The following is a 12401-nucleotide window of genomic DNA, read 5'->3' as shown; positions in this document are numbered from 1 at the left end:
TGTTTAGTTCTTATTTTACTTTCCCTCTCTACATTTATATTATTAACCACTCTCCCGAAAACATTCTTTCCCCTTGTTTCTGTGATGCTCCACTTTTGCTTCTCCTCCTAATTCTCTTGTAGCTGATTTCTCTGCTCATCTCTGAAATCTCATTGCTACTCAGGGTTCTGTCCTCAGCCCTCTTTTTTCTTACTCCAAACTCTCTCCCTAGGTGATGTCAGCCTCTCAAATGTCTTAAATTATTTTTTAATCTGTATATTCAGCACTCAGACAAGGTTTCTCTCATGACCTTCAAGATTGTGTATCCATTGGCTTCCTGGACATGTCCCACCGACATTTCAAAATCATATCAAAATCAAATATCCAAATGAGAACACTCATAATGTCCCCCAAATAATTGTCAATCATATTTTGTCCCCTACCTCACCCCTGGCACACATATTCTATCAATCAATCAACAGTGTATCTCCCTAATATCTTTTGGACCATCTGAATTCTCTTCATTACCACTGTCATTATCTTTGTGCACACAACCATCAATTCTTTCATGGATGATTGTTGTAGCCTACTGATTGGTCTCTCTGACTCACGTTTTATCACCCCCACTCCTAATCCCATCCCTAATCCTGAGTCATCTTTCTAAAATGTAAACCCAATGATGTCATTCTCTTGCTCTAAACCCTTGGAAGGCTGTGTTGCCCCCAGGATAAACTTCAGTACTCTTCAACTTGTTTTGCAAAACTTCTCGTAACTAGTCTCTGCTTACTTTCTCAGTCTCATCTTTCACTGTGCCTCACCTCCACCCTCACACTCTACACTTCAGCCATACAAACTCCAGAGAGCATCTCAGACACCCAACACTCACTCACTTATGGAAACTTGGACATGTTGCTCCTTCTCTTCAAAGGAACTCTTCCCTTCTATACCTTCTTCATCTGGCTACCCTCAGCTAAAGACATCATCTGGTCTACACTGAATGAGATGCATCTCCTCTGTTCTCCCACAACATTCTATTCTAACTCTCAAAGCATTTATTTATTACCTTGAATTTTAATTGCCTGTTTTTATTACTTACATCCTTTACTGAAAGATAAGATCCTTGAGGACAATGAGTCTTGTTCAGTGCTTCTCCAGTTTCTGCTACCTCTATTCATTATTATGCTTATCAAAGAACATTCTGCACTGTCAGTTCCTCACACCCCAGTTGCTCAGCAATAGGAAAGAAAAAAGAAAAAAAGCTCTCTGTTTTTCTCCGTACAATGAAATTGCTCCTTTAGAAATAGTCAATGCCCAAGGTCAAAGGTAGTTTTGCCGTCTTTACCTTAATCTCTCTGAAACATTTTTCAGCCTGACCTCTTGAAACTCTCTCTTCTCTGGTGTTTGGGGAAACACTGTTTTCTTGCTGTTATTCTGATTGCCCCATTGCTGCTTTCTGAATGTACTCTTCTTCCTCTGATGTTCCCCAGATTCTCTTCTCAGCCTGTTTTTCTTCTCACTCCACAAACTTCCATTCTCTTACTGTATTAGTTTTCCATTGCTGCTGTAACAAATTCTCACAAACTTAGCAATTTAGAATAACACAAACTTACTATCTTACAGTTCTGTAGGCTAGAAGTCTGACATGGGTCTCGCTGGGCTAAAAATCCCCTTCCTTGCCTTTTCTAGCTTCTAGAGCCCGCCCGTATTCTTTGGCTCATGGCCCCCTTCCTCCATCTTCAAGACCAGCAACACTGCATTTCTTTGGGCCTTTCTTCCATAGTCCCATCTCCCTCTCACTCTGACTCCTCTTCTGCCTCCCTCTTCCACTTTCAAAGACCTTGTGATTACATTGGGCCCATATGGCTCATCCAGGAAAATTGCTGGTTAACAAATTTAATTTCATCTGCAACCTTAGTTCTCCTTTACTATGCAACATAACAGATTCACAGTTCGGGAGATTAGGCCTAGATGCCTTTGAGGAGGCCATTATTCTATCTGCCACACCTATACTGCAAATTCAATCCAATGCTGGCAGCACTCAGACCTGTGTCTTTACCCAGACTCCTCTCCTGAGCCCTAGACTCAGCCATCCCACCAACTACCAGACATGTCCAGAGGATGTCCATGAGATCTCAATTTCCATGCAATCAAAACCAAAGTAATTACCTTTTCCAAACCATGATTTTCCTCCTTCTCTTGTATTCCCTATCCAACAGCCACCTTGTTGCCCAAATTGGGAACTGGGAATTGTATTCAGTTCCCTTCTATCCCCCTCCTTACATCAATTCAATCACTGAGACCTTGTGATTCTACCTGGAGCTTTTCCTCCCCATTCTCACTGTCAGTTAATTAGTCCTCCATCATCTTGCCCTCAGACTATGGAAATAAGCTATTAACTGGTCTTCCAGTTTCCACATTTGCCTCCAATATGTATAATTTTATCTTTCTAAACATCAAAACTGTTTACATGATTTGTCTGGTTAAATCTTTAAGAACTCCCCAGAGCCAGAAAGATAAAGTCCAAAGGTCATCAAGACTCACAAAGCCCTCTAGAAACTTTTTCAGTTTCATCTCCTAATATTTATTCTTATTCCTCCCAGCCATACAGAATGATGTGGTGGGCAAAAGCACAAACTTGGGTTCAAAGCCACTCTGCTACATCCTAGATTGGTAACCTTGATTATATCATAGAATATTTAGGAAGCCCTGTTATAAGGATTAAATGTGACAACATAGATGAAAGGCCCAGAATATTGTAATAATAATGAAATGGTAGCTATTCTTATCACTATCTCTTCTTGAAATTGTCATGGAAGTTCATATTCAGAAGAACAATTTTACATCTTTCAAGTCTGCTTAAGTATCATCTCTTCCAATGGCCTTCCCTTACTTCCTCCACCCACACTCATCAATGTATGTCTATAGCACCTTAAACTATTACCACATTTGTTATAATATGATATAATTATTTGTTTGTATTACAACATTCTGTATCCCTGACAGCTAGAACAATGTCTGACACATAGTTGGCACTAAATCAATATTCTGAAAGCATGAATGAATGGATAAATAAACATATTCCTTATTTCTTCCATCCTCTTAATCTTGAGGGTAAGAAACATGTCTAATTGATGTTTGTATCTCCAATGTTCAGCAGAGCAATGTAAACCAATAGGTATTGGATACCATGTTGGTGGATATAATAATGAATGAATGAATGAATGAATGAACACATGACAGTGCTGATAAATGGAAATCTCTAGAACTGCAGATAAGACAACTCGAACTAGGTATCCACTTTCTAGATCCAGATGGAAAATGAGTGTAAACTCTTTTTCAATTGGTAGTGTTTGTCTAGAACACTATTTTGACCATAATTATGTGGCTGTTGCTAATTGCAATAGGGAAGAGTGTTGTAATTGACTAATGATGTCTGCCATGGGAATGGAAGGAAGAAGTTGTTGGGAAAGTCAAGGATGCACTCAGTGGCCATCTCTCTGCACTCACCTATCTGCTTCCATTTCCCCTTTTGCTTACTTGTGTGCAGATGTTTATGTCTCCATTTGTGCTTATTGCATGTAGGTGTTTTTTATGTTTCTATTTTGCAAGATACTGCAGGTGGCCAGGGGAGCCATTAAATCTTAATCAGCCCCAGCTTCCTTCCAGGGCATAAAATTTGCTCATTGGCAGAACCCGCCCCCTTCCCCCAACCCCCGAGTGTATAAAAGCTCATCAGTCAGGGCAGATGTCCCTCATCTCCAACACAAAGAGAGGCGGGTGGCACTACCATCCACCGAGCCTGACCAAGCATTTGGCCTCTTCAGGGTGGGGTCTGTTCCCCTGTGCTTTTGGAATCTTTGTGCTGTGTAAGTAATAAAGCAGTCACTTGCTGAAATCCTTTGTTGTGCCTGAGCCTGCATCCCATGACACACAAAAGTGGTGGCATGTGTGCCATATATTTGCTGCCCCTTTGTCAGTCTATTTCTTTGTCAGACTATTTCAATAATGTCAAATATCATGAGGACAGAATTGAACTGACCCATATCAAAATTATTCACTTGGGACTTGCCTCTATCTAGTATGTCATTGAACAAAACAGAAAAAATGGCAGCGCTCATGGATTTACATTCTGTTGGAGAGAAAATAGATAATTAAGAAAATAAGTAAGCAAATGATACAGGAGGTTAGAAGGCGATCCGCTAGGAAAAAATATATGGTAGGGGAGGAGAGAATGGGGAGTGTGATGGCAAATTCCATGTGTCAACTTGGCTAGGTTATGGTGTCTACTTGTTTGGCCCAACAAGCACTGTGAGGGCATTTTGTAGATGGATTTCAATTATTAGTCACTTGATTATATTTATGGCTGACTATATCTACAATCAATAAGGGAGATTGCCTTTAGCAATGAAAAGAGTCACCTCATCCAATCAGTTAGAAGGCTTAAAGGAAGAACTGAACATCTCAGCACTCAGAAAGAAGAATTTCTATCTCTACTTCAGCCAACATACATCTGGGGAATTCAAGGTCACCTTTATCAGGGTTTCCAACTTGCAGCATTCCCTGTGTAATTTGTCAATCACCACATGTGCCAGTTTGGATGTATTCTGTCCCCCAAAATGCCGTGTTCTTTAATGCAATCTGGTGGGGGCAGACATATTAGTGTTGATTAGTTTGGAATCCTTTGATTGAGTGTTTCCATGGAGATGTGATTCAGTCAACTGTGAGTGAGCCATTTGATTGGATTATTTCCATGGAGATATGACCCTGTCCATTTTGGGTGGGTCTTGATTTAATCACTGGAGCCCTATAAAAAAGCTCACAAACAGAAGGACCTTAGATCAGCTGAGAGACACATTTTGGAGAAGGCCATTGAAAGTAGACTTTTGCTGTCACTTTGGAGATGGTAGCCCACAGTCTGCTCCAGAGATGCTAAGACAGGTCAAAATGCCCCAAGAGCAACATTTGAAGAATGTACAGGAGCTGAGAGAAGAGATGGAACACAACCTGGGATCAGCAGATGCCAACCACGTGCCTTTTCAGCTGACAGGTTTTCTGGACACCATTGACCTTTCTTAAGGCCAACTCATGTTGATGCCTTCATTGGGACATTTCATGGACTTCAGACTGTAACTTTGTTACAAAATAAAAGCCAGTCTATTTCTGGTGTTTTGCATTAGCAAACTGGAACACCATGGTTGTGTGAGCCAATACCTATAAAAAAAATAAATCTCTAAATATTTAAATATACAATCTGTCAGTTCTGTTTCTCTGGAGAATGTTGACTAATAGAGGAAGCCTCAAGGGAAGTGAAGGTTAGGGACAGAAAGACCAGCGAAGGCTGCACCGAGAAAGTGATATTTGAGGAAAAAACCAGAAATAGGTTAACCCAGTTATTCTCCTTTGTTATTAATTCCAAAGACAACTGTTTCTTCTTTACTGATAAGTAATCCAAATTGTTATTTCCCATTACCAACATATAAGTTCATAGTTTATTTGTCAAATATCTTAAGCTATAAATGAATCCATGAGCATGACTTAGCAAATAAAATCTAACAATATTTAATCCAGTAAAATTAATAGACCTCTGCAATCGATTTCAGTCTCAATACTCTCAATTTCAGTTTCATTAGTTTTAGCAAGTACAACACTTTATGCTACAAAATAAATGTACACTCTTCACAAAGTTTGAGAAAGATAGCAAGATGTTAACAATGGTTACTGATAGGCAGGTAAAATGAGATTTGTTTGCTTGTTTTCTTTACTTTACATGCACATTCTTAACTTTTCTGTAATGAGGGTACGTTATTTCATAATCAGGAAATAAAAACAAAATGTGTGTTCAACCAGTGTCAAAGGAAAACCCAGGGACAAATCATTTTTAAAAGAGTAGTGTATTTACACTCCCCACCCACACTCAAAAAAAAAAAATTTCCAAGGATACCTATATTTTAAAAGGACTGGCTGTCCAGATAAAAACTTGAACAGATATTTAATGAAAAAAACCACAGAATTACCAAGATTACCCAGTTTCAATTTAGTTGTTCATGGTGGGAAAACAGCATATTTCTCACATGATTCCAAAAGTCAGGGATGAAATTATTTTTGTTAAGAAATATCTTACAGGAAGGCTCATTGTTATTTATTTTAGGAATTATTGCTGGACAAGATGTCCCTGAGTTGGTGATTTATCTTCTTAATTTTGATTTTGCAATGTGATGTGCATACTACCCAGGATGTTGATAGAACAAGGTGTTAGGTTTTGCTTCCAAAGTAAATAGAACATTTGGTTTACCTTTTGCTTTGGTGATCAGGAAGCTCAGTGCAAATTTATTGTATTTTCAAATTTTCCCCATGTAACTGTTTTTTTCTTTCCCCTACATCTTTTACACCTCAGTCTTTACCTTTATTTTTTTTATTGATATTGTTCACATACCAGACAATTATCCAAAGATCCAAAGTATACAATCAATTGCCCATGGTACCACCATACAGCTGTGTATCCATCACCACAATTAATTTTTTTCAATTTTTAGAACATTTTAATTACTCCAGAAAAGAAATAAAGATAAGAAAAGAAAACTCAAATACTCCCATATCCCCAACCATCCCGCCACTCCATTACTGATTCATAGTATTGGTATAGAATGTTTGTTACTGTTGATCAAAGAATGTTAAAATACTAACTGTAGTATACAGTTTGCAACAGGTATATTTTTTCCTATATGCCTCTCTATTATTAAGTTCTAGTTATAGTGTCATAAATTTGTTCTAGTTCATGAGAGAGATTTCTAATATTTGTATGGTTAGTCACAGACATTATCCACCACAAGAGTCACTGTTTGATACGTTTCCATCTTTTAACCTCCAACTTTCCTTCTGGTGACATACATGACTCTGAGCTTACCCTTTCCACCACATTCGCACACCATTCATCATTGTTAGTTATTCTCACAATGTGCTATCATCACCTCTGTCCATTTCCAAATGTTTAAATTCACCCTGGTTGAGCATTCTGCTCATAATAAGCAACCACTCCCCATTCTTTGCCTTGCTCTATATCCTGGTAACTTATATTTCATGGCTATGAGTTTACATGTTATAATTAGTTCATATCAGTGAGACCCTGCAATATCTGTCCTTATGTATCTGTCTTATTTCACTCAATATAGTGCCCTCAAGGTTTCTTCATCAACACATTTTTTTAAGACAGTTTCATTCACACACCATACATTCCATCCAAAAAACAATTGACGGTTCCCTGTATAGTCATATATTTATGTATTCAGCACCATAACCACTACCTATATAAGGACATGTCCATTTCTTCCACAAAGAAGGAGGAAGAGTCAAAGAAGGTAGACAGACAAAAGAGAAAGAAAAAAGAGAGAAAAAAACACAAAACATGACAGCTAGGAAGCAACAAAAGGAAAGATAGCATTAAGCTAAAGTAGACAACATCACCAATGCCAAGAGTCCCATACTCTTTCCCTATGCCCCCCCCATATGCATTTAGCTTAGGTATATTGCCTTTGATATATTAAAGGAAGCATAATACAATGTTTCTGTTAACTATATCTCTAGTTTGCATTGATTGTATTTTCCCCCCAATCCCACCCTATTTTTAACACCTTGCAATCTTGACATTCATTTGTTCTACCTCATGTAAAAATATATCTGTACCTTTTATCACAATTGTCGAGCACCCTAGATTTCACTGAGTAATACAGTCCCAGTTTTTATCTGTCCTCTTTCTTTCTGGTGTCCCACATGCTCCTAACCTTCATCGTTCAACCATACTCATGTCATCTTTGTTCAGTGTACTTACATGGCTGTGCTACCATTACCCAAAATTGTGTTCCACCCTCTCACTCCTGTCTTTTTCTTTCTGTCTGTAGTGCTCCCTTTAGTGTTTCCTGTAGAGCAGATATCTTGTTCAAAAACTGTCATTGTCTGTTTGTCAGAGAATATTTAAAGCTCTCCCTCATATTTGAAGGACAGTTTTGCCCGATATAGGATTCTTGGTTGGTGGTTTTTCTCTTTCAGTATCTTAAATACATCACCCCACTTCCTTCTTGCCTCCATGGTTTCTATTGAGAAATCCATGTGTAGTCTTATCAAGCTTCCTTTGTATGAGATGGATCACTTTTCTCTTGTTGCTTTCAGTATTCTCTCTTTATCTTTGATGTTTGATAATCTGATTATCAAGTGTCTTGGCATAGGCCTGCTCAGAACTATTCTGTTTGGGGTATGCTGCGCTTCTTGGATCCGTAATTTTATGTCTTTCATCAGAGATGGGAAATTTTCATTGATTATTTCCTCTATTATTGCTTCTGCGCCTTTGCCCTTCTCTTCTCCTTTTGGGACACCCATGACATGTACATTCCTGTATTTCATGTTGTCATTCAATTCCTGGAGACGTTGCTCATATTTTCCCATTCTTTTCTCTATCTGTTCTTTTGTGTGTAGGCTTTCAGGTGCCTTGTTCTCCAGTTCCTGAGTGCTTTCTTCTGCCTCTTGAGATCTGCTGTTGTATGTTTCCATTGTGTCTTTCATCTCTTGTGTTGTGCCTTTCATTTCCATAGATTCTGCCAGTTGGTTTTTCGATCTTTCAATTTCTACCTTACATACGCCCAGTGTTTTCATTATATGGTTTAGCTATTTTGCCATATCTTCCCTAAACTTTTTGAATTGACTTATTGTTAGTTGTTTCAATTCCTGTATCTCAGTTGAAGTGTAAGTTTGTTCCTTTGACTGGGCCATAACTTCATATTTCTTAGTGTAGGTTGTAGTTTTCTGTTGTCTAGGCATGGTTTCCTTGGTTACCCCAATCAGGTTTTCCCAGACCAGAACAGGCTCAGGTCCTAGAAAGAATACTCAGTATCTGGTTTCCCTGATGGTGTGTCTTAGAAGATTGGTACACCCTGTGAGGCCTTGAGTCACTGTGCTTTTCTGCTTAGAAGGTGGTGCCTGTCAGCCTGTAATTCCAGACTGGTGTGAAGAGGTGTGGCCCGTGGCTGTTTTCCCCCAGGCTCTGGGGTCTGGTTCTGAATGGAAAGCAGGTAGTAGAGCTGGGCCCCACTCCTTTCCCCTTAGAGAAGATAATCCCCCTAGGGAGAGGTGATGAGCATTTCAGTGGTCTCTCTCTGCCTGTGCTGTCTCCAGCCTTGTCTAGGTCAGAGCACTGGGAACTGAAAATGGCTGAGGCTTTCTCCACTGAGCCAAAACAGGGACAGAAAGCCCCCTTCAGGGCCAGTCTGTGGCCCCCTCCAGCTCTCCAAGGTCAGTAATCACCCAAAGCCTCTGCTTGTTGGGGATTTGTACCTGTAGTGAGCAGTCCACACTCACTAATTAAAATGCCAGTTGGAGCTCAGCTGAGCTATATTCGCTTGCTGGGAGAGCTTCTCTCTAGCACCACGAGGCTTTGCAGCTTGGGCTAGAGGGGGGAGGGGTCTCCCAGCTTGGATCTGCAGTTTTTACTTACAGATTTTATGCTGCGATCTCAGGCATTCCTTCCAATTCAGGTTGGTGTATGATGAGTGGACAGTCACATTTGTCCCCCTGCAGTTATTCTGGATTATTTACTAGTTGTTACTAGTTTTTATTCATTGTTCCAGGGGGACTAACTAGCTTCCACTGCTCTCTATGCTTAGCCATGGCCATTTTTTAAAGCAAAAGAAAATACCAGAGCCCCAAAGTGTCCAACAGAAGCATTTTCACCAAAATTCCAGCACAAGGCCCAAAATGATTATCAATTGTTGTCGCATCTTTTATTACTTACCACACTAAGATAAATAAAAGTTTTGATCCTCCATTGTTTCTTTCATCTCTTGTGTTGTGTCTTTCATTTCCATAGATTCTGCCAGTTGTTTTTTTGAATTTTCAGTTTCTACCTTATGTATGCCCAGTGTTTTCATTGTATGCTTCATATCTTTTGCCATATCGTCCCTAAAATTTTTTAATTGATTCAGCACTGGTTGTTTCAATTCCAGTATCTCAGTTGAAGTGTAAGTTTGTTCCTTTAACTGGGCCATAACTTTGTTTTTCTTAATGTAGGTTGTAGTTTTCTGTTGTCTAGGTATCTAGTTTTCTTGGTTACCCCAATCAGGTTTTCCCAGACCAGAACGGGCTCAGGTCTTGGAAGGAGGCAATAGTATCTGGTTTACCTAAAGGTGTCTTAGAAGATTGATACACCTTGAGAGGCCTCAAGTCACTGTGCTTTTCTGCCCAGCAAGTAGTGCCTGTCAGCCTGTAACTCCAGACTTGTGTAAGGAAGTGTGGCCCATGGCTGTTTTCCCCCAGGATCTGGGATCTGGTTCTGAATGGAAGGTGGGTGGTAGAGCTTGGCACCACTTTCTTCCTCTTAGGGAAGATACACCCCCTAGGGAGAGGTCATTAGCATTTAAATAGTCTCTCTGACTCTGCTACCTCCACCCTTGTCCGGGTCAGAGTGGTGTGAACTGAAAATGGCTGAGGCTCTCTCCACTGAGCCAAAAAAAAGGACAGAAAGCCCCCTTTCAGGGCCAGTCTGTGGCCCCCTCAGTTTCACCCATCAGCCAGAGATAGCACCAGGTACTCTGGGCTTCCCCTCCCTCCCAGAGAGGTCCTCCAGCTCTCCAAGCTCAGTCATCACCAAAAGCCTCTGTCTGCTTATTGGGGATTCATAGCTTGCACTGAGCAGTCCATGTTTGTTGATTAAAACCAGAGTTGGAGCTCAGCTGAACTATATTCACTTGTTCAGAGAGTGCTGTGCTCTATCACAGTGAGGCTTTGCAGTTCAGGCTGTAGGGGGAGGGGCTCCCAACTCGGATCCACAGTTTTTATTTGCAGATTTGATGCTGCAATGTCAGGCATTCCTCCCAATTCAGGTTAGCGTATGATGAGTGGATGGTCACATTTGTCCCCCCGCAATTATTCCAGATTATTTACTAGTTGTTCCTGGTTGTTTATTAGTTGTTCCAGGTGGACTAATTAGCTTCCACTCCTCTCTATACCACCATCTTCTTCCTCCTTTGCCTTTATTTTTAACTACCCTATTGAATTGTGTTTCTATTTTAAGCCATATCAAATCTGTTTGGAAATATTGGTGGCATAAAATATAAAAAACTTTGATAAACTTCATGGTTTCATCTTTCTAGATATAAACTTTATTTATAACCCATGAAAATTAACTTCTTGGATCAAATAAAAAGGATGCTAAAAAATGGTTCATAAGGTTTTCTGAATATCAAGCATTTTCATCCAATTAATAGTTCAAATGAGTAAACTATAACTAAGTCAGAAATGGATTTAATTTCCCTTGAAGTTTATATGGTTTTAGATTGAGTTTATTTGTTGAGTTTGCTAAGCCCTGATAGTTACTTAAATTTCTCTAAAACACCAAAAATCTTAGTTTTTTTTTTTTTTAACTGTTTCAACAACAACAAAAAAAAAAAAAAAACCCAAACTGAGAAGAGTGGTAATAGTCTAATTGAAAAATATGAAGACCCCTAAGGGAATAATAATGATAAAATGGTCTCCTTTATTGTAAGTTTTCCTACTTCAGAGACAAAACTGGCACCTGAAATCCCTTAATAATAGCTTATATATAGCCAGAATTGAAGTTAAAATTCCATGTCATTTCTTCCTTTGATTGTGTCACCTCCCTTCCTCATATGTGTTGATTTTCTCTTGAGCCATGCTAAGCTTGAATACAATTAAAAAAGAAAACTCCATACCTATTACAAGCTTGTTCCCAGAATCTTGAATAGGCTTAGAGGTCAATCTTGTCACTTGATGAATTTCTATACCAATTTTATTAGAGAGGTCATGGAGAAGAGAAAATAATTACCCAAGTTGAAGACATTTTTCCTAAATGGCAACCTATTATTTCTTAAAGGGGAGTAAATTAAGTATTCATATCACGCAGGTTTTCCCTTTGAGAAAATTTCTCTCAGAACTAGGAAAAGTTGTCATGAACAACGGAATTTTTTTCCCAATTTCATGATACTATAAACCCTGTAACTAATTGTTTTTTTCTCTTTGTTGTGATCTCTTGAACACATTTGCAACCCACCTCCAGCATCTGTGCAGGACACTACAGCATGAGCTTCTGCGTACAAGTCTCTGAGGTTCAACTTTCGTTCAACTATTCTTTTGAACACTGTCTCAGTTTGCCAGGGCTGCTATGAGAAATACCACATGACAGCTTGGCCTAAACAACAAATATTTATTGTCTCACATTTTTGAAAGCTAGACAACTAAAATCAAGATGTCAACAAGGCAATGCGCTTTCTTCTGGGATTGGTAATGTTCTGGTGATGGTAGTCTTTGTCACATGGTGGTCTGTCTCTCCCCTCTGGCTTCTTCTGACTGCGTCCAAATTTCTTTTCTTAATAAGAGAAACTGACATATTGAATTTGGTCACACTTTCACAAATAATAGCA

This window comes from Choloepus didactylus, chromosome 9 (assembly GCF_015220235.1).
Source record: "Choloepus didactylus isolate mChoDid1 chromosome 9, mChoDid1.pri, whole genome shotgun sequence".
NCBI lineage: Eukaryota > Metazoa > Chordata > Mammalia > Pilosa > Megalonychidae > Choloepus > Choloepus didactylus.
Note: the sequence above shows the minus strand (reverse complement) of the source record.